Genomic DNA, 22,023 nt, shown 5'->3' with positions numbered 1-22,023 from the left:
AGAAAACAACTGGGTTCTCCCCAGACCAGTTTTACATGATTTGGGTGCTATTTCTGGCTCTATACCTGGTTCTCTAGGCCTCTTGTTGATTCTGTGAGCTCCCCCATAGCACTTTTTATTTTTGAAATATAAACAGATATATCTCAAGAAACAATTCAGTGATTTAAGTATATTCGCAGAATTGTGACACCATCACCACAATCAATTTTAGAACATTTCATCACCCCAAAGAGAAAGGCCATTATACTCTGGCAGTCATATAGTGCTGCTATAACAAAATGTCTGGGTGGCCTAAAGCAACAGAAATGGATCCTCTCACAGTTCTGGAGACAAGGAGTCCCAAACAAGGTGCTGGTAGGACCATGCTCTCTCTGCAGGCTCTTGGGAAGAATCTGTTCCATGCCTTTCTCTTAGCTTCTCATGCTGCCAGCATTCCTTGGTGCTCCTTGGCTGCCAGGCACATCACTGCAAGTTGCTGCCTCTGCGGCCACGTGACATTCTCCTCTGTGTCTCATGGTTTCACATGGCCTTCTTTTCTCTTTGTGCATCTCTCTGTGTGTCTGTCCTCTTCTTATAAAAATATCAGTCATATTAGATGAAGAACACACTCTACTCTAATATGACCTTATCTTGGTTTATATCTTGATTATGTTTGCAAAGACCCTATTTCCCAAAAAGGTCACAATCACAGGTACCAGGGGTTAGGACTTTAGCATACCTGTTAGGGGGACATAATTCAGCCCGCAACACCTTCTCATCCCTAGGCATCCACTAAGCTACTATCTGTATTTATGGATTTACCTACTCTGGACACCTCATATAAATGTAATCATACAATATATAGTCTTTTGTGACTACTTTCCTTCACATAGCATAATGTTCTCAAGGTTCATCCATGTTGTAGCATACTGTATTAGTACTCCATTACTTTTTATTTGAAATAACGTTCCATTGTATAGATATACTGTATTTTGTCTATTCATTCCTTAATTGATGGACATTTGGGTTGTTTCCATTCTTTGGCTATCACTAATGGTGCTGCTGTGAACATTCTTTTACATATTTTTGTGTGAACATAGTTTTTTTTTAAAGATTTTATTTATTTATTTGACAGAGAGAGAGAGACAGCGAGAGAGGGAACACAAGCGGGGGGAGTGGGAGAGGGAGAAGCAGGCTTCCCGCCGAGCAGGGAGCCTGATGTGGGGCTCGATCCCAGGACCCTGGGATCGTGACCTGAGCCGAAGGCAGACACTTAACAACTGAGCCACCCTGGCACCCCGTGAACATATGTTTTAATTTCTCTTGGATATATCCCTAGGAGTGTAATTCCTGGGTCATATGGCTCCTCTACGTTTAATTATGAGGACCTGCCAGTCTGTTTTCCAAAGAAGCTACACCATTTTACATCCCTACCAACAATGTATGGGGTTTCCAATTTCTCCACATCTTTGCCAACACTTGTTATCATCTATCTTTTAAATTATTCGTCATTCCAGTGAGCTGGAAGTATTTCGTTGTGCTTTTGATTTAGCATTTTCCTAACAACTAATGATGTTGAGCACCTTTTCATGTGCTTATTCTCATATTCTTTTTTTTTAAGATTTTATTTATTTGTTTGTCAGAAGGAGAGAGAGCACAAGCCGGGGGAGCGGCAGGCAGAAGGAGAAGCAGAATCCCCACTGAGCAAGGAGCCCAAGCAGGACTCAATCCCAGGACCCTGGGATCATGACCTGAGCTGAAGGAAGACAGTTAACCAACTGAGCCACCCAGGTGACCTTCCTTTTTTTTTTTTTTTTTTTTATGGAGCCCAGTGTGGGGCTTGAACTCATAGCTGTGAGGTAGAGACCTGAGCTCAGACCAAGAGTCGATGCTTAATGGACTAAGCCACCTAGGTGCTCCTCCCATATTCTTTTAATGAATTTCTTCTCTTAAATCAGCCAGAAATTTTTGTCATGTTTTTGTTGCTTGACACCTGCAAACAACAAAACCATGAATCCCTGAAACTTTCCTGAAAGTCTCCTTAAGAGGTATCTGTCTTCTGAGTTGGTTGTGGGTCTAACAAAGGAGTTCTCAGGGGTCCTTTGAGTCTTACTTTAAGGTCCCTTGAAGACCCCCAGGGTACAGGAGTTCCATTTCCCAGGGGCCCTCAAAATTCACCAAGGCCCTCAAGGATGAGAGGTTGCTTCCAAACTCATTAAATCATTTAGAAAACATTCACTCTCCCTACTTGTCCCATGCCTGGCTTGGTGCCTAGGGTCCTTCAAGGAGCTCATCATCTGCTACAGAAGGCGGACATGGATAGCCAGTTTCTGCTCAGAGTGACCAGTGCTGCTGCAGAAGAAAACAAGGTCTCTCTGTCCCTGGGAACAGGATGCTTCTTAGAGATGGCAATAGCTGACATAAGTCCTGGAGGATGAGTGGGAGATAGCCAGGTGAAAGGTGGGATGTGTGATGATGCCCGAGAAATGGCTCAGTCAAAGGGACAGCTTTGTATTAGTGATGATGTAAGTTCAACTGCTATGTATCTATACCTATTTACATCACATTACATCTGTGATGTAAATAGGTATAGATCTTTAAAGTTCAAGTGTGAGCTATCCTAGTGGGAATATAAATTATGTAGTTCTACATAAGGAATTACCAAAACTTAGTGGCTTGAAACAATGGACATTTATTGTCTCACATATTATCTGTGGTCAGGGATTTGGAAATGGCTTACCTAGGTGGTTCTTACTCAAGGTTCTCATGAAGTTGCAATCAAGACGTGAGCCAGGGCTGTGGCCATCCAAAGCCTCGACAGGAAGCTTGGTTGCTGGCAGGAGGTGTTAATTCTTCATAATGTGGATCTGTTCTCATGACATGGCAGCCGGCTTCTGCCAGAGCAAGTGATCTAAGAAAGGGTGAGGCAGAAGCCACAATGCTTTTTATTACATAGTCTCAGAAGTCACCTCTGTCAGGGGTGTGAATACCAGGAGGTAAGAATCGAGGGGCCCATCTTGGAGGCTGGATAACATAATCTGCCTTTTAAAAAAAAATTATTCATTTATTTGAGAGAAAGATGAGCGAGAGAGAGAGAGAGAAAGAGAGAGAGAGCACAAGCAGGGGGAGAGGGAGAGGGAGAAACAGGCTCCCCACTAAGCAGGGAGCCCAACATGGGGCTTTATCCCACAACCCTGGGATCACGACCTGAGCTGAAGGCAGACACCCAACCGACTGAGCCACCCAGGTGCCCCTATAATCTGCCTTTTTGACCCCAGTGATTTATGTCTCTCCTACATGCAAAATAGTCTCACCTTCCCCTAAGGCCCTAAAAGTCTCATGCTGTCACAGCATCAACTTGAAATCCTGAATTTTGTCACATTACTCAAGTTCTGATGAAAACAAGATTCCTTAGAAGTAGTTCCTTAAGTATTCTCATCAGCTACAGAGTTCTGCTTTATCCAAACACCTGCAAATGAGAGACAAGTTATCTGTTCTCTACCCGCCCAACACACAAGCAGGCCCAAGGTAACTGCTATGGACCCTCCTGCTGAAATAGGGAGGAAACAGGCATACAGGAGTCACTGTCTGTAGCAATTCTGAAAGCAAGCAGTTCTCTGATTCAGATCGAACTTAGGACTACTTCTCTGTGGGTCTTGGTTCTGTCCTCTGAATCATCCTTCCTTTCTCATGAAAGGTGGCCAGGGTTTGCAGCTCAGTAGTTGTTTCAGACTATTTCCTAAACTGTTGTATAAGTTAAGGAATCTGCAGTTCTCTTTTCATTTTATATTGTCCCTATCTCTTTCAAATGTAGACATTTGAGTTTGTGACACATGGTTTAGACAAAGTTCTTATAGGGAAAAACAAAATCTGTACTCAGGGAACGTCCAGGAGTTCAATATGACCAAAATATTGGGTGTTCCCTGGGTTTCTCTCTGCTAGAATGTCTAAACACATACCCACAGTTATTGTAGAATTATGTGTCAACCCTCATATCTGACCATGAGAACCTCTAGGGCAGGGCCTCTTTCTCAAGAAGAAATAGACAAATCCATATGCTGGGATATTTTAATACAACTCTCTCAGTAACTGATAGAATATGCAAATAAAAACATCAATAAGAACACAGAAAATTTGAATAACATGCTTCAAGACTTTGACCTAATTGACATAATAGAACACTGGATCCAATAACCATAGAATACATAAATCTTTTCAAGTGCACATCAAATATATATTGATATGCTCAGCCATAAGGTAAGTCTAACCAAATTTCAAAGAGCTAAAATGGTATAGAGTATGTTCAATGACCACAGTTGGATTATGCTAATCATCAATATCAAAAAGAAAACTAGAAAATCCCAAAATATTTGGAAACTGAACAGCACACTAGTAAATAACCCAAAGGTCAAAAAGAAATCACAATAGAAAGTAGAAAATATTTGGTTCAAATGGTAATGAAAATATAATATGTTAAAACTCGTAGAATGTAGCTAAAGCCATGTTTAGAGTGAAATTTGTGGCTTTAAATGAATATATTTCCCCCCAAAATGGCTGAAAATCAACTATCTAAATATCTACCTCAAGTAGTTAGGAAAAACATTCAGAAATTAAATCCAAATAAAGTAGAAGGAAGAAAATAATAAAGCTGACAGGATAAGTTATTAAAATAGAAAATGAAGATATGGGGGCACCTGGGTAGCTCAGTTTGTTAAGTGTCTGCCTTCGGCTTAGGTCATGATCCCAGGATCCTGGGATCGAGCCCTGCATCGGGCTCCTTGCTTAGTGGGGAGTCTGTTTCTCCTTCTCTCTCTCTGTCTCTGCCCCTGCTTGTGCGCTCTCTCTTTCTCAAATAAAGAAATAAAATCTTAAAAAAAAAGAAAAAGAAAATGAAGATATGAAAGAGAGGAATCAAAGAACCAAAAGTTAATTTTCTGATAAAACTACTAAAATTGATAAACTTTTGGCTAGACAGATGAAGGACAAAAAGAGGAGACACAATTATCACTTTAGAAATGAAAAGAGTGCCATCACTACAGATCCCACATGAATCAAGAAGATAGTGAGAGGATATTGTAAATAACTATATCCCAACAAACTTGAAATTCAAATACGTGAACAGATAACTAGAAAAACACAAACTGACACAGGAAGAAATAGGAAAACTGAGTAGTCTTGTTTCTATTAAAGAAATTGAATTTTTTATTAAAAAAAAAAGCTTCCTACAAAGAAAACTCCAGGTCCGGACGCTTCCAGAGAATAGAAAAAGTAGGAGTGCTTCTCAATTTATTTTATGTGATCAGCATTACCTAGATACAAAAACCTAACAAGGGCATTATAAGGAAGGAAAATTACAGGCCAAACAAAGATGCAAAAATTCTAGGGGCGCCTGGGTGGCTCAGTCATTAAGCGTCTGCCTTCAGCTCAGGTCATGATCCCAGGGTCCTGGGATCCAGCCCTGCTTCGCATCAGGTTCCCTGCTCAGCAGGGAGTCTGCTTCTCCCTCTCCCACTCCCCCTGCTTGTGTTCCCTCTCTCGCTGTGTCTCTCTCTGTCAAATAAATAAAATCTTTAAACAACAACAACAAAAACACAAATATGCAAAAATTCTAAACAAAATATCAACAAACCAAATCCAAAGATCTAGAAGTAGGATAATACTACACAACCAAGTTGTGTTAACTCCAGGGATACAAAGTTGACTTGACATTTGAAAATTAATCAGTATAACTCACCACTTTAACAGAATAAAGTTAAGAAGCCATAGGATCATCTCAAGAGATGTAGAAAAATTTATAAAAGTTACCACCCATTTATGGTAAAAACCTTTCAAACTAAGAATAGAAGGGAACTTCCTTCATCTGATAAAGGACATGCACAAAAAAACCTACATCCAACATCATACTTACTGATGAAATATAAAAGCCTTCCCTCCTGAGATGGGAATGAGTAAAGGGTGCCCACTATCACCTCTTCTATTCAACATTGTGCTGTCCCTTATGAAATAACAAGAAAGAGTGTAGGACCAGAAAAAAAATAATTAAAATTATAATTATTTGAGGTCAGGGGCTTGGCTTGATTGTTCTGCTGGGACCCGGCACAGAGTAGGTGTTTGTTTGGTGGGTAATTGTTGAGTGGACAGATGGAGAATGATGGACAAAGAGAATGTTAAGTAGTGGGGCCCCAAGGCAGGGGCCTATGCTACAGGGGCACTGACCACTACATAATCAACAGAAAAAATAAAACAACAGTGAAATTGCACATGATGAAATTTTTTATTGATAAAAAACTGATGGAAGAATCAGGGAAATCTTTCTGATAAAATATAGATCAGCAAAGTCTTGGCCACTGTGGCCACTTCTTTTTTCTCTCTAGGAGCTTTAGTAGAGAGGTAAGGATATTTGGCCCCTGCTTTGACCCTAAGGATTTAAAAATCCCTTAACAATTTTTTTTTAATTTTAAGGATTTTTATTTTATTTTACCTTTTTTTAAAAAAAATATTTTATTTATTTATTTGACAGACAGAGACATAGTGAGAGAGGGAACACAAGCAGGGGGAGTGGGAAAGGGAGAAGCAGGCTCCCTGCCGAGCTGGGAGCCTGATGCAGGGCTCGATCCCAGGACTCTGGGATCATGACCTGAGCCGAAGGCAGACGCTTAACAACTGAGCCACCCAGGTGCCCCCTTTATTTTACCATTTTTAAAAAAGATTTATTATTTATTTTTTTTCATTTATGCATTTTTATTTGCTAATGTTTATATCAGTACACTAAAACTAAATTTTAGAGACACTGGATATCATTAGTTTGGATACCATTAGTTTATTATAAAAGAGCGACATGAAAATTATTTACATGATGAAAGATTTCACAACTTCACTGGAATGGGCAGCTTCACTTCATGCCATTTTAATAATGATTTCAGTCCACATACTATCTGAGAATGTCACCATCTCTAAATAAGAAAGAATCCTTGTCATCTAGAACGACTTTGGTGCCTCCATATTCTGGGAGAAGAACTTTATCTCCAACTTTCACACTAACTGGTTCAATCTCTTCACCCTTTCCTTTAGAGCCTGATCCAACAGCTACTACTGTTGCTTGTAACACTTTTCCTTGAGATTTTTCTGGAAGCATAATACCTCCTTTGGTTACAGTTTCAGCTGCACTCCTTTCAACTAAAACTCGGTCAAAGAGGGAAAGAAACTTTCTAAACGCCTGCCCTGCCATGACTCCGGCCGCCGCAGTTCCACACTCTGCTCTGGAGCTGCTGCCGCTGCAAGGAGACCCGCAGTCCGGCGCTATTTATTTATTTTTAAAAAATATTTTATTTATTTCTTTGAGATAGAGAGTGAGAGAGCGAGAACACGAATGGGGGCAGGGACCGAGGGAGAGGGAGAAGCAGGTTCCTCGCTGAGCAGGGAGCCCCGTATGGGGCTTGATCCCAGGACCCTGGGATCATGACCTGAGCCAAATGTAGATGCTTAACCAACTGATCCACCCAGGCTACCCCTAATTTACTTATTTTAGAGAAAGAGAAGGAGAGAGAGAGACAGACAGAGCATGTGGTGGGGAGGGGCAGAGAGAGAGAGAGAGAATCCCAAGCAGACTCCCCTGAGTGCAGAGCTGGAAGGGGGCTTGATCCCACAACCCCAAGATCATGACCTGAACTGAAATCAAGAGTTGGCCGCTCAACTGACTGAGCCACCCAGGTGCCCCTAAAGATTTTTTTTAAAGATTTTTATTTATTTATTTGACACACAGAGAGAGATAGTGCGAGAGAGAGCACAAGCAGGGGGAGCGGCAGGCAGGCAGAGGGAGAAGCAGACCTCCTGCGAAGCAGGGAGCCTGATGCGGGGTTCATGACCTGAACTTAACTGATTGGGATCATGACCTGAGCTTAACTGACTGAGCCACACAGTGCCATGAATACAGATTTTCGATGGAATTATATCATATTGATTACTTTTCACTGAGAAAATATTTCCCAGGACAAATCCCATTAAGTCAGTTCAATACCTTTGATTTTTCTACACAGCTATTAAATCTATTTCTAACTTATTCATTTTCCCTTAAATTGAGCTATAATTATCTTCATCTGAAAAATAATTTTCTGTATACATTTCATAATGATGATTTGTGTTATCAGTCAATTTAAAAAATCCATATCACAGTTTAATAATTATAGCTTCTGCCATTGTAAGTTATCTTTTGTGGTCATTGTTTCTATATTCTATGAAGTTCACTTTTCCTGGGATGAATTTTGCAGATCTACATTTTGTCAAGAAGACTTATTTGACTTTTTCATAAATTTTTAGTCAATGAGTAATTTCACTGTGTGCAATTTAAATGTTGTCAGTTTTATTTTTCCTGTTGATTATATAGTGGGTATGAATCTGACTCCACAAAGTTAGGGAAGTAAAAAATGACACATTACTTTATTCAATTTAAATCAAATTAAATCCAATTCAGAACTTACATTATATGGGCTCCTTCCCTTACAAAGGATCGGTCTTTTGTAGAGAAAAATATTTCATGAGTCCCCTCCCATGCTTAATGGATACCGATGTACTTCTGTCTACCACATGCTGTCCCTCCTTCACCTCTAGAGAGTAGGCCACACGTATGTCCAAGCCCCAGACCTTCCTAGTTCTGGGAATCTCCTCTATTTCACTACCCTCAAAGGCATTGGCTCCTTCATGGCCTTTCAAGAAAATAGCCTCCCAAGCTTTCTTGGGTGAGAAGCAGACAAATTTCTTTTCCTGTTAATTCATCCAGTTTAGGATTAGAATATCTCAAGAGCAACTTAGGAGAAAACAAAATGCCTAAAAGAAAATGTGAGAGCTGCAAGGGATGGATTTGGTGGAGGAGCACAAATTTCTCCTCTTTGAAATCAGCTTTGACTGTCAAAGGGTGATTGTCCACAATATATGGAGACTTTCTAAAATTAGAGAAAAAATTGTGGCCCTTAAGACCACAATGAGGGCAGACTAGTGGGTAGACAGGTGGTTGCTATTCTATTCTCAGAACTTTTCCATCTCTTTCATTTCATTAACAACATGGCAGGCCATAGGTATTTGGACAGAGCCTGCCTCTGCCTTTGTGGGAACCCTGACTTCTAGGCTCTCCGCCCCACCCCCACCCCCAGGATTTCCTGCCTCAGTCCTGCTCTCTCTGCACTGTTTTGCTTACCTAAAGTGTATTCTCTGAGAAGTGCTAAGATCACTCCTTCCTGAGACAACCTCTCCTCTGCCTAATCTTGTCCACTTTGCTCTCTATTCATCCTCGCTACCCACAAGTGCCTCCTGCCAACCTTTCTAGAACTTTCGTCTTTCATAAAGAACCAAAACAATACAGTTATAAACAAAACAAAACAAAATGCAAAATCCTGTCTCTATACAGAGTTGTAGGGTTAAAGAGAAATTTACTTGAGACTCTCATAATAGCCCCGTAGGGTGTGTATCAATATCCACATTTTGCAGGAAGATCAAATGACTTGCCCAAGGTCACACAGCCTGTGAGGATGGAGATGGGAAGGAGGATTGGAATTCAATTCTGTCTGGCTTGTCAGTCTCTGCCAGCTGCATCCCATTACCTTTTCAACCCCACACTCCGTTAAAAATTCCTATCACAGACACAAGCCCCAGCCGTTGTCATCCCTTCCTACATACTCTACATTCTAGTTCAACTACTTGGGACAGAGGTTCTTAGCCTGGGGCCTGAGAGGCCAGCGGGCTGTGATGATGGATGGGAGAGTTACATTTTTTTTCTTTAAGCTTCACGCCCTGTGTAGAGCCCAACTTGGGGCTCAAACTCACAACCCTGAGATCAAGACCCCAGCCAAGATCAAGACCTGAGCTGAGATCAAGAGTCGGACACTTAACCAACTGAGCCACCCAGTCACCCTGGGAGAGCTATGTTTTATATTCATTAATCTTTACAGAAATTCATTTTTCTTTCCATTTTGAATGTAGGTAACAAACCACAGAATTAGCAGTACTTGTGACTTTGTCATCAACAGAAATCACAGATGTTCCCCTATCACATTACGGTTGTTGCAAAACATCTTGAAATATTGTTTGTATTCATCACGACTTTGAAATTGTGCAGTTATTAGACAGGCAGTGAGATCTTATTATTTAATTTGTTAATGAATATATGCATTACTGATGAGATTTTAAAATATTTTGATAACTGTATTTCAGTGTAAATGGTTTCTTTTGTATTTAAGTTATGCACTTAAAATCATTTTTTTTAAAGATTTTATTTATTTATTTGACAGAGAGAGAGACAGCGAGAAAGGGAACACAAGCAGGGGGAGTGGGAGAGGGAGAACCTGGCTTCCCGCGGAGCAGGGAGACAGATGTGGGGCTCGATCCCAGGACCCTGGGACCATGACCCGAGCCGAAGGCAGACGCTTAACCATCTGAGCCACCCAGGCGCCCCTGGAGCTTATAATGTCTTGAGAAGAATCTGCAGGTGGTAACCGTGGGCTTCTCCTTGACTTCTTGGCCTGGGTTAGGCTTTCCTTCTAGGTTCCCACAGCCCCTTTCTTTCTTCCACTATGGCACTGATCACACTGAGATGTAACTATTCCCCTAGACTGTGAGCAAAAGATCTGGGATCCATATCTTAAAGTAAGTCGGTACCTTATGCTCAAGGAATAATGAATAAGTATACAACATTGTCCATCTTCTTCCATGGGGGTCCATAGACCCCCACCCAGAGGAAACTGAGCTCTTCTGGGAATAAAAGTACTTTTGTTCTTCCTCTCTGTCTGTAAAGCTTTCCCACCTTCTAGTTGAAATGAAAATTGGTGGCTCCTTTTCCCTTCCCCCACCATCCAAACATCGCCCAAATAAAAAGAAAGAAAAGATCTCTGTTGCCCTCCGGACAAGGCAAAGTTTATGAAACTCCTGGGTCAGGCACTGTACGTTCCATGAATTAACTCATTTCACCCTATGACGTAGATGATATTAGTCACATCTTACAGTGGAGGACATGAAGTTTCAATAAGGACAAGTGATTTTCCCAGTGTTGTAGCCATTAAGTGACTGAGCTGGGATATGAACCCAGATCTGGTCTCCTACGTCTGTGCACTTCGTATGACACCAGAGTTCCTCCTACTCATTTGAAGTATGGGCCACTCCAGGAGACAGGTCAAGAACTAACAGTTAAAAAGAGGGCACAGGTTCAAAGACAAGGGATATTAACACAAATTTTCCATAGTTGCTGTTAGAGATGACAAATTAAGTGGAACTGATAAACATTTCCCAAAATATACTCTTCTGAATCTATTTGGGGGTCTCAAAATCTTTGCTAATTACTTGATTACTTAGGTTTCCAGCTTAACTGGTATATTGGTCTCCTAGGACTGCCTTAACAAATTACCACAAGCTGGTGGCTTCAAACAACAGAAATTTATTCTCTCACAGTTAAGAAGCCAGATGTCTGAAATCAGGGTGTTAACAAGGTTGGTTCCTCTTGGAGGCCGAGGGAGAATCCTTCTATGCCTCCCTCCTAGCTTCTAGTGGCTGCCAGAGGTCCTTGGTGTTTCTTAGCTTGGGGCTGCTTGACTAATCTCTGCCTTTATCTTCACATGGCCTTCCCATTTAGGGTCTCTGTGTCTCAAACCTCTTCTCTTTTCTCTCATAAAGACAGCTCTGCTTTAGGGGCCTTTAGGGGCCCCTAAATCCAGGATGGATCTCATCCTAAGATTTTTAACAGCCAAGATTCTACTTTCTTTTTTGTTTTTTAAAGATTTATTTATTTATTATTTTAGAAAAGGCAAAAGGGGCAGAGGGAGAGGGAGAGAATCTCAAGCAGACTCCCTGTTGACTGCAGAGCCCAACATGGAGCTTTATACCATGACCCTGAGATCATGACCTCAGTCGAAATCAAAAGTGCGGTACGAGGGTTAAAACTGGTCTATCTTTTTGGGAGACATAGTTTAACCCACTGTAATTGGAACGCTTTTTTTTTTTTTTTTTTGGTAAGTTTATGAACTTGAGCAGCTTTATGTAAAGAATCCCCCTAAACATAAACTTCCCTCCTAATTCTCTTCTGGTCTTTGTCAATAACAATCCTCACTTCTGTCAGCTTTTCAGAGCATACAAAACATCTGGTACCTTAATTCTTTTTTTAAATTTTTTTTAAAGATTTTATTTATTCATTTTGACAGAGAGAGAGAGACAGAGAGAGAGGGAACACAAGCGGATGGAGTGGGAGAGGGAGAAGCAGACTCCCCACTGAGCAGGGAGCCCGATGCGGGACTCGATCCCAGGATGCCGGGATCATGACCTGAGCCGAAGACAGACGCTTAACGACTGAGCCTCCCAGGCGCCCCTACCTTAATTAATTCTTTTATCTGCCCTGGGGGTTTCTGCAAGGTCAGCCATTTTATGGATAAGAAAACAGGTGTAGGAGGGGGAGTGACTTGACACCCAATCCCGGTTGAGTTAGGATTTGGATCCAGGATGTTAAGGCTCTTTCCTCCCACTGCCTGCTGCTGCACGGAAGCTTCGGGAGCTGTAATCAGTTTGTGCAGATTCATTTATGACTTACCTTTGCCTTAATTTTATTTAATATGCACTTTTCCCTTGTCCTTTAAAAAAATTCTTTCCCCCAGCGTTATTGTTATTTCCCTTGTCATTTTATTTTATTTTATTTTATTTTTTAAAGATTTTATTTATTTATTTGAGAGACAAAGAGAATGAGAGAGAAAGCACATGAGATGGGGGGAGGGTGAGAGGGAGAAGCAGACTCCCTGCTGAGCAGGGAGCCCGATGCGGGACTCGATCCAGGGACTCCAGGATCATGACCTGAGCCGAAGGCAGTCGCTTAACCAACTGAGCCACCCAGGCGCCCTATTTTATTTTCTTCATTTGACAGAAAAAGAGAGCGCACAAGCAGGGGCGAGCAGCAGAGGCAGAAGGAGAAGCAGATTCCCTGCTGAGCAGGGAGCCCGATGCAGGACTCGATCCCAGGACTCTGGGATCATGACCTGAGCCAGAGACAGACACTTAACCTACTAAGCCACCCAGGTGTCTGTCATTTTAATTGATTATATATTCTATATACTTATCATGTTAATTAGTTTAAAAAATAAACTTCCTTAGTTTTTTATTTTTAAGATTTTATTTTTAAGTGATCTCTACACTCAGTGCGGGGCTCGAATTCACAACCCTGAAATCAAGAGTTACAAGCTCTACCAATTGAGCCAGCCAGGTGCCCCTAATTGATTGATTTATTCATTCATTCAATCACTATTTACTGAAGCCTTACACTGTCAGAAACCCAAGGCTGAACTGATTTAGGTGGGCCACAGAGATGAACCAGACCACCTTGGTTCTTGTCCTTGAGGACAGTAAACAGACAGTGAACATACGGTGTGAGCAGTCTATGGGAGCCCAGTAGGCTTCTAACCACACCTGGGGGTCAGGAGAGGCTTCCTGATGTCTGAATTGGGTCTTAAAGGATAGATAGGCAGGATGCAATCTTATTCCTTTAATAGTGGTTGTTAGAATTAAGTATTAGGGTGGTCATTTGATACCCACCTATTAAATGTTACTATGTTAATCATTTTCTAGCACTCTGTCAAGGTGCATAACAGGTTTATATAACAGCCTGCATCACAAATGGCAGTAACTTCCACTCGCTCAGTATTTGGTCATTTATACAACATTTTCACACTCCTTGTCTCATTTGTGGTCACAAAAATCTTTTGTTAATACATTTTTAAAACATTTAATTCCAGTATAGGGGCCCTCTTTGGCTCAGTCATTAAGCGTCTGCCTTCGGCTCAGGCCATGATCCCAGGGTTCTGGGATCGAGCCCCGCATCGGGCTCCCTGCTCAGCGGGAAGCCTGCTTCTCCCTCTCCCGCTCCCCCTGCTTGTGTTCCCTCTCTCGCTATGTCTCTCTCTGTCAAATACATAAATAAAATCTTTAAAAAAACCCATTTAATTCCAGTATAATTAACAGTGTTATATTAGTTTCAGATGTACAATATCAGCACTCAGTGCTCATCACGATAAGTGTACTCTTAATCTCCTTCACCTGTTTCACCCCACCTCCCCTCTGGTAAACTTCAGTTTATTCTCTGTAGTTAAAAGTCTGGTTTTTTGGGGCGCCTGGGTGGCTCAGTTGGTTAAGCGACTGCCTTCGGCTCAGGTCATGATCCTGGAGTCCCGGGATCGAGTCCCACATCGGACTCCCTGCTTGGCAGGGAGTCTGCTTCTCCCTATGATCCTCTTCCTCTCATGCTCTCTATCTCTCATTCTCTCTCTCTCTCAAATAAATAAATAATATCTTTAAAAAAAAAAGTCCGGTTTTTTGTTTGTTTGTTTCTTTTGTTTCCTAAATTCCACATATGAGTGAAATCCTATGGTGTTTGCCTTTCTCTGACGTATTTCACTTAGCATTATACTGTCTAGATCCATCCATGTTGTTGTAAATGGCAAGATTTCATTCTTTTTTATGGCTGAGTACTATTCCATTGTAGATATAGATATATATATATATATATACACCACATCTTTATCCATTCATTTATCAAAGGACACTTGGGCTGCTTCCATATTTTGGTTATTTTTTTTTAAAGATTTTATTTATTCATCTGAGACACGGAGATACAGACAGAAAGAGAGCACGAGCAGGGGGAGAGTCAGACAGAGAGGGAGATGGAGAGGGAGAAGCAGGCTCCCCGCCGAGCCAGGAGCCTGATGTGGGGCTCGATCCCAGGACCCTGGGATCATGACCTGAGCTGAAGGCAGACGCTTAACCATCTGAGCCACCCAGGCACCCCATATTTTGGTTATTGTAACTAATGCTGCAATAAACATAGGGGTGCATATATCTTTTTGAATCAGTGTTTTTATTTTCTTTGGGTAAATACCCGGCAGGGGAATTACTGGATCATATGGTAATTTAACTTTTAATTTACAAAAGCTCTTTGAGAATGCTTTGTTTATATTCATGTATTTCTCTTGTTTATCTTAGCTAAACTCAAAAATCATAATTTAATTTTCCATTAAATGATTGCAAAAGTTAAAAATTAAATTACATAACTTTAGAACTTATAAACATTCAAATTGCACTGAGTGTAAAACCAGGTTCTGGTTTCTGATCCTAATTTGGCTTCTCTTTCTCTCTCTCTCTGAGTCTCAATTTTCTCTACTAGAAAGTGGGCATGTGAAGGAAATTTAGGCTGAAGGATTAAATGAGATAATGGATCTTAGATGCCAGCACAGTATCTGGCTCGTTAAAGATTGGTTCTCCTAACATGGTCTCTAATGTCCATTTTCCTGCAATTCTAAAGCAATTATTATTTTTTCTTTTTTTAAAGATTTATTTATTTTAGGTATACCTGGGTGGCTCAGTCCATTATGCATCTGCCTTCAGCTCAGGTCATGATCCCAGGATCCTGGGATTGAGTCCTGCCTGGGGGTGGGGGGGAGGTCCTTGCTCAGCGGGGAGCCTGCTTCTCCCTTTCCTGACGCTCCCCCTGCTGTGCTCTCTCTCACTCCCTCTGACAAATAAATAAATAAATAAAATCTGTAAAAAAAAAAAGATTTATTTATTTTAGAGGACAGAGGGAGCAAGCAGGGAGAGGGGCAGAGGGAGGGAGAGAATCCTGAAGCAGATTCCCTGCTGAGCATGGAGCCCAATATGGGGCTTGATCCCAGGACCCTGAGATCATGACCTGAGCTGAAATCAAGATTCGGCTGGCTGCTTAATCAACTGAGTCACCCAGGCGCCCCTAAAGCAATTCTTAAAGTAACAGTCCACCTCACACATATGTGTCAATGCTCTTAAAGAGATGCTCTGAGAGGAAAAGAGCTCAAACAAATTCATTAACATAGCTGATACAAAACCATCTCCCAGTTAATCAGATAATAACAGGCAAAGGATAGTGTTTTGACACTGTCATTTTGTCCCTGAGTTTGTTTGGGTTGGGTTGCAGAGAAAAAAAAATAGATGTGGTAGAAATAATCAACACAAAATAAAACTGACAATGGCTAAAACTACATGTGGTAAAAATTTATAATGGGTGGAAAAGCAAACTGAATGATCCCATCTTTGTTGGTAACATTAAACATTGCAAAGTTGACCCCTGGGAAAATTCCACTTGGTAGAAATAATCACCACAAAATAAAAATGACAGTGGCTCAACTCTCTTCCAGGAAAAGGTGGAATTGGTGGAAATAATGACCAGAAACTTCAAAATAGCTGAAGCAATAATCAGTGAAAATTGATAAAGATAAAAGATAACTGATAAATCTAACCTTTCTTATAAAATTGATAGAGAAAAATAGATCTTGATGAAAATCCATATAGAAAAAAATCTCAAAAAGTTAGAAATTGTTTAACTGTGCCATATAGAAAATTTATCAAGGGATAAAATTGGCTTAATAGAGCTGATTCCTGAAATACTTTAATAAGTTCATTAGTAATGGTATAATTCTGAGTAAATAGCTTACCTGCCAACACTTCGCAGGGATTTGGAGAGAGAATCCTCAAATTAGATGAAGGGTTTGGACTATAAATGCCACCTTACAGTCTTCAAAGGACTTTCATACTCATTGCTTTATTGGATTCTCCTAATAACCTTTTGAGGTGACAGGGCAGGAATCTTTCCTTCCATTTTATAGATGTAAACACTGAGATTCAGACAAGTTAAGAGATTTACTTAAGGTCACTCAGCATGTTCATAGCAAAGTCTGATTTAGGATCTGATTTCCAGATTCCTAGTCTGGTAAGCTTCCTCATACCTATGCCCCTAACTCTGCTAATGCTTTATATGCTTGCCAGATCAGATCCCTTCTAATTCTGATCTTCACCCAGCCCCCACTTTCTGCCAGTAGGAGAAGTGGGAAAAAGGAGGAGGAGAGGGAGTAAAGAGACTTAGAAGAGGGCATGGCCAATGCAACACTTAGAGAGGGGAAGGGACTTCCCTGTCACCTAGCCAACATGTCATAAGCATTTTTCTTACTTTTCTCAGAAAAGGGAGCTGAGGGGCTAGGATTTTTTGAGGGGTGTGGGGGGACTGGGATTTTTAAGGCTGGGCTAATAGGTTGAAAAATGAGATAAGCAGTTTGAAAATGACAGTGCCTGATATACTTGGGGAAAGTGAGTCATAAGGAATAGGAGTGTAACTAGAGTAGGTGGAGTGAAGCTGAAGAGATTGGCAGCAGCAGGGCTGTGGGCCTCATTAACCTCTGATATAGGAGAACTGGCCTTTCTCAGGTGGGCCTGAGGTTCTCCAGTGGGCTGGCTAGTGGAGCTTGAATGTTCTGGGTATTCAGAACATCAAGGAATAATGACATATAAAATCTAAAATACTGTAACTGAATACAGGATTTATGCTACATCAGAGATCGTCCAATGCCATATTCCATATGCTAGGAGAGGTGGACACAGAAGAAGGAAAACTTTTTTTTTAAGTATAAGACTTACTTATTCAGTCTATAGACAATGTTTTGTTTAAGTGGAGCTTTGCAGACCCTTTACAATAACTGTTCCTCCCTCCTCACTCCCTGTCTCCACAGAGATATCTGGCCCACAGATTGAAAACCAGTGCTGTAAGAATTCAGATACAAGGAAGATCAATGTGCCTAAAATATGTTCTAGGGAAAGTAGGACTTTGGCTTGAGTTTCAAGAATGAGGAGAAAAGGAGGAAATGGCTGTGGAAAGAACAGAAGGAGGAAAATTTTGAGAATAGACAATGAAAATAGAGAACATTCTTTCTACTGATTTAATGGTCTTTTATGAATTGTAAGTTACCACCATTATTTGGGTTTTTTTTAAGATTATTTATTTATTTGACAGAGAGAGAATGAGAGATAGATATTTATTTGAGAGAGAGAGAATGAGAGATAGAGAGCACGAGAGGGAAGAGGGTCAGAGGAAGAAGCAGACTCCCTCCTGAGCAGGGAGCCCGATGTGGGACTTGATCCTGGGATTCCAGGATCATGACCTGAGCCGAAGGCAGTCGCTTAACCAGCTGAGCCACCCAGGTGCCCCACCATTATTTGTTTTAATAGTGGAACTGTTGAGCTCACAGAAAAACCAGACAGGCCTCATCCTGGAGCACCACTGAGGGCAATAGGAAGCCGTAGTAAGCTTTTTAGGCAGCAAAGTATGGTTGTTGGATTTGGAAATTACATTTTTCGAAAATAGTCTTATAACTTAAAAAAACTATGTGCTCTTTTTAAACAATTCAGGCAATAAGAGAATAAAAATTACTTGAAATCTAACACCCTTTCATTCAAGATAATCACTAATAATATTCTGGGGAACCTCTTTCCTGAAATCTCTTTATGCTTATAGAATATCGTCTCAAACATCACATAAATTATACCATTTTATTTTTTTTTAAAGATTTTATTTATTTAACTGACAGAGAGAGAGAGAGAGAGAGAGAGTGGGAGGGAACACAAGCGGGGGGAGTGGGAGAGGGAGAGGCAGGCCTCCAGCCGAGTAGGGAGCCTGATGTGGGGCTCGATCCCAGGTCCCCGGGATCATGACCTGAGCCGAAGGCAGTCGCCCAACCGAGTCACCCAGGCGCCCCTAAATTATACCATTTTTAAACATGCTGTTCTATAATCAATTTGTTTCCCTCGAGAGTAAATTGTGAATAGCTTTTCATGTCAATAAATAGATCTGTATCATCATTTTGAATAGCTGCTTACTACTATTGTTTGTATATATAATTTAGCCCTTATTGACGGACATTTACATTACCTCTGTAATCAACAATCCCATATAACCACCTTATGCATTCATCTTTCCCAAAATATTTCATTCTCTTTTTAAGATAAAAATTTGAAAGTAATGGAGCGGGGTCAAGATCTTTTCACACTTAGATTTCAGTTGCCAAATCGTCCTCTGATTTGCAGGGAGACCAGGAGGAAGCTGCTGCATTAGTTGTGGTGTGACAGTGGCAACGGGGATGGCGAAGAGAGTACAGACTCAGGTGATCTATCCCATCTAGGCCTATCCTCAGTGGGTTGGCATATTCCTACCCTTTTTCCTCTCCTTCACTTCTTTTTCTTAACATGGAGGAAGAACTGAGAACTGCATCTCCCAGCATTTCGCAGGCACCCCCCCCCCCCGCCCCCCGGCCCGGGAACTGTAGTACCGCGTTTGAGAAGGGTCCGGAAAGAGGGCGGGAGATTGTGGGGCATGCTGGGAAATGTAGTCCAGCGGGGGGGGGCGGCGGCGGCTGGTGTATGTGTGAGTGTAAAAAGGTTGGAGACGCCGCAAACATCGCTACTTGGAGAAGAGGGCATTTAACTTTCCTCACAAACGGTCTCTGAGTCTACAAAAGCCGCCGGCGGATGGTGGACTTTACTCCATTGTCCGTAACCGGGGACGATTCGGCCACTCGGCATAAGGCGCGCGGCGGGCAGTGCAGGCCTGCGGGCCGGAGCAGGGGATGCCGGGAGTTGTGGTCCCGGCGAGCTAAGGCTGTGGGACGTGTCGCGGCGCCGCGTTGGCTCCTCCTTCCCCGCCCTTCTTAGCGGTCCCCCGCCCCCTCCCTCCGCCTCCTCCTCCCTCGCCTGCAGCCGAGCGTCCCCTCCCCCCACCCGTCGGGCTCTTCGTCGGCTACTGCAGAGGATTCAGAGCCTAGTCTGAGGAGGAGGCTCCCGTTCCCTGCGCGCCATCCGCCACCTTACTGGGCACCGGCGAGGGAGCGAGAGCGTCGCCACTGTAGCCTCCAGAGAAGACAAGGGCATCGCCGCCTCCGCCGCCGCCGTCGTCTTCGCCTGCAGCGGCTAGCCGGTAAGGAGACCCCCCCTTCCCTGGTCCGCTCTCCCGGAGCCTGGGCCGGTGGTACTTACCGAGAATGAGAGTGGGGGCTGCGGACACCCCGCGCGGGTTGGGGGAAGGGGGTTGAGGTCGCGATGGAACGGCGGGTTGGCAGGGGAGACTTGTCCTGGCGCGGGGCTGGGGGTGGGGTGAGGGTGGGACCCAAGCAGGTTGGGGGGGCGACAAGGGAAGGGGACTTTTAATAGCGATTGACCCGATATGGGACCGGAGCGTGAGGTTGGGAGGTCGGGGTGGAATTTGGGATGGTTCTGGGCGAGATGGATGATGAGAGTGGAGTGGGATGGCTTTTAATGGGGGAGGGGACTGAATGAGGGTGATGGATTTGGGGTTGGCTTGGAGCAGTTGACAGCTTGGGATCCAGCCGGGGTGCAGGGTAGGGGGATGATTTAAATAGACAGTGGGATTTCAGGTTTGGATAGGACCCTGGGGGAGGGGTGTTAATTCACGAGGGTGGAATTTGGGGTGGACCTAAGGCAGACTGATGGATGATGGAGGTGGTAGGAGCTGGGAGTAAGGGGCTTGGCATGGGTTGAGACCTGAGCTTGAAGTGGGTGTTTGCCATCTCTGGGTGGTGGAATTTGTGGAGACTTATGGAATAGAGTGGGTTAGGAGAGCAGAGGAGGTAGAATTTGGGGTTTTTCTGGGGAGTGCTATTGGAGGTTGGAATGGGCGCTGGTGGGGGTGGGACTTTCAATGAGAGGAGTGAGATGGTGAGCTGGCAGGAGGGGGGTAAATTAGAAGTTAGGCCCAAAATGGGCAGGCAGAGATTGAAATTGGAGGGGGGCACAGGGGATGGGATTTAGTGTGATTTTAGAACAACAGCAAAAGGCATGGTGGCTCCCTGGGTTCAGGCTTGAGGCAGAGGGCTCAGAAGATGCTGCTGGGCTAGACTCACTGAAAGAATAGTGGCAGGTGGTGAACAAGGTTGGGGGATGGTATCTTGAAGAAAATGTCCCTTGGCCGAGGTGGCAGAGGGAGTTTTGGAGAAGGAGTGTCTGAGATGAACTGGTAGGACTGGAGAGGTGGTTGCTGATAATAAGGTGGCAAAGAGGCTATTTAAGGAGTGGGAAACCTGGAGTTGTAGGTATGGATGGGGCAGGGAGGATGGAGTGGGGCAGGGAGCAGGGCTGGGAAGAGGTGCATTGAATGAATGATTCTAGAGAGGAAGGATTCTGATGTCCTCCAAGAGACACAAGAGGGTAAGGGGTTGGACTTAAATGGACAGCTTTGGAGTCTGTGGTTGGGGGAGGGACAGTAATCAGAGGGGACTTTGCAGGGGACAGAGAAGGTACATTAAAGACTCTTTTTTCCTAGAGGATGTCCTAAGCTGTTAGTTCAATCTTTTTGTTTCATTTGTATTAGTATCATTAACAAATCAACCCGAAGGGTAAAGTTAAGAGGGGCTTCACTTCAGTTAAAGTAGAATTAAGCAGGGGAAGGGTGTTTTCTATTCATTTATTATAAAAAGAAAGTTTGGGGGAGAAAACCTACTCTTGAACTAAAGGTGGAGAAGATAAAACTGGAACGTGATAGGTATCTTTCTATATGATGTCTCTGCCTTCTCCTTTCCGCCCTCCCCTTGGTGCATTTAAAAATTAGTCCTGGAATTTGGAATTAAATAGATTTGATGAGCTTGAGGTATTTAAGGGAGCATTCTTTGCTTGAGAACCCATGAATGAAACTGAAAAATATGAGGCTGAATTTATTTCCTAGTCAGGCAGCGTGCACGTATGTAGAAAGAGCTTAGGCCTTTTTTTTTTTCTCCTCTTAAAATTGATTGTCTGAAGACTCCATTTATTGGTGTCCTGGTTTGCAAGGCAATTAGGCCCATCATTGTATTGCAGGCTAATAATCCTGAGATGAATCTTGGCACCACTGCTTTATGTAAACAGAGAGAAGACAGGAAATATGGAAATGTCATAAATATTCATTGGTGAAATGGTTTGGTATTGATGGAGTTTTTCATTTGATTCTCTTTTGGCATTACTTGATAAGATTTAAAATAATTGGACTATATTTCTATAGATTGAATTTTCTTCTAAAGGAATTCAGGTGGTCAGAATTCTGTCAGATGTGGATAAATAAAGCATATAGAATCATTTTTATTTTATTTTTTAGGGGTCGGTGTTGATGTAGGCACATTGCATTAACTGCAGCAACAATGTCTCCATCTATTCATCAGCAATTTTATTTAAAGCTTCATGATATGGTCA

At 42.4% G+C, this 22,023-nt stretch overlaps 1 protein-coding gene and 1 pseudogene across 16 annotated transcripts in view; one reads left to right on the top strand and one right to left on the bottom strand.

The window, feature by feature from the left end:
• The first annotated feature begins 1,629 nt into the window (after window positions 1–1,629).
• Window positions 1,630–22,023, top strand: part of FAM168A (family with sequence similarity 168 member A) — a 205,081-nt gene continuing 184,687 nt past the window's right edge. For 5 of the 16 annotated variants that reach the window (XM_025894128.2, XM_073879675.1, XM_073879673.1 and 2 more), the window contains exon 1: window positions 19,530–19,762. The gene's annotated coding sequence lies outside the window, so the exon portion shown is untranslated. Of the gene's footprint in view, window positions 1,771–19,529; window positions 19,763–22,023 lie in introns of those variants that run through there. The other 11 variants (XM_025894125.2, XM_073879679.1, XM_073879680.1 and 8 more) reach the window with 7 other exon arrangements.
• On the bottom strand, window positions 6,790–7,262 carry LOC112806177 (10 kDa heat shock protein, mitochondrial pseudogene; annotated as a pseudogene).

The sequence above is a fragment of the Callorhinus ursinus genome, unplaced genomic scaffold (assembly GCF_003265705.2).
Source record: "Callorhinus ursinus isolate GAN/ISIS: 27379988/994484 unplaced genomic scaffold, GSC_fseal_2.0 scaffold35, whole genome shotgun sequence".
In the NCBI taxonomy this organism is placed as follows: domain Eukaryota; kingdom Metazoa; phylum Chordata; class Mammalia; order Carnivora; family Otariidae; genus Callorhinus; species Callorhinus ursinus.
The sequence above is the reverse complement of the archived record's forward strand: the minus strand, read 5'-3'. Positions and strand labels throughout refer to the sequence as shown.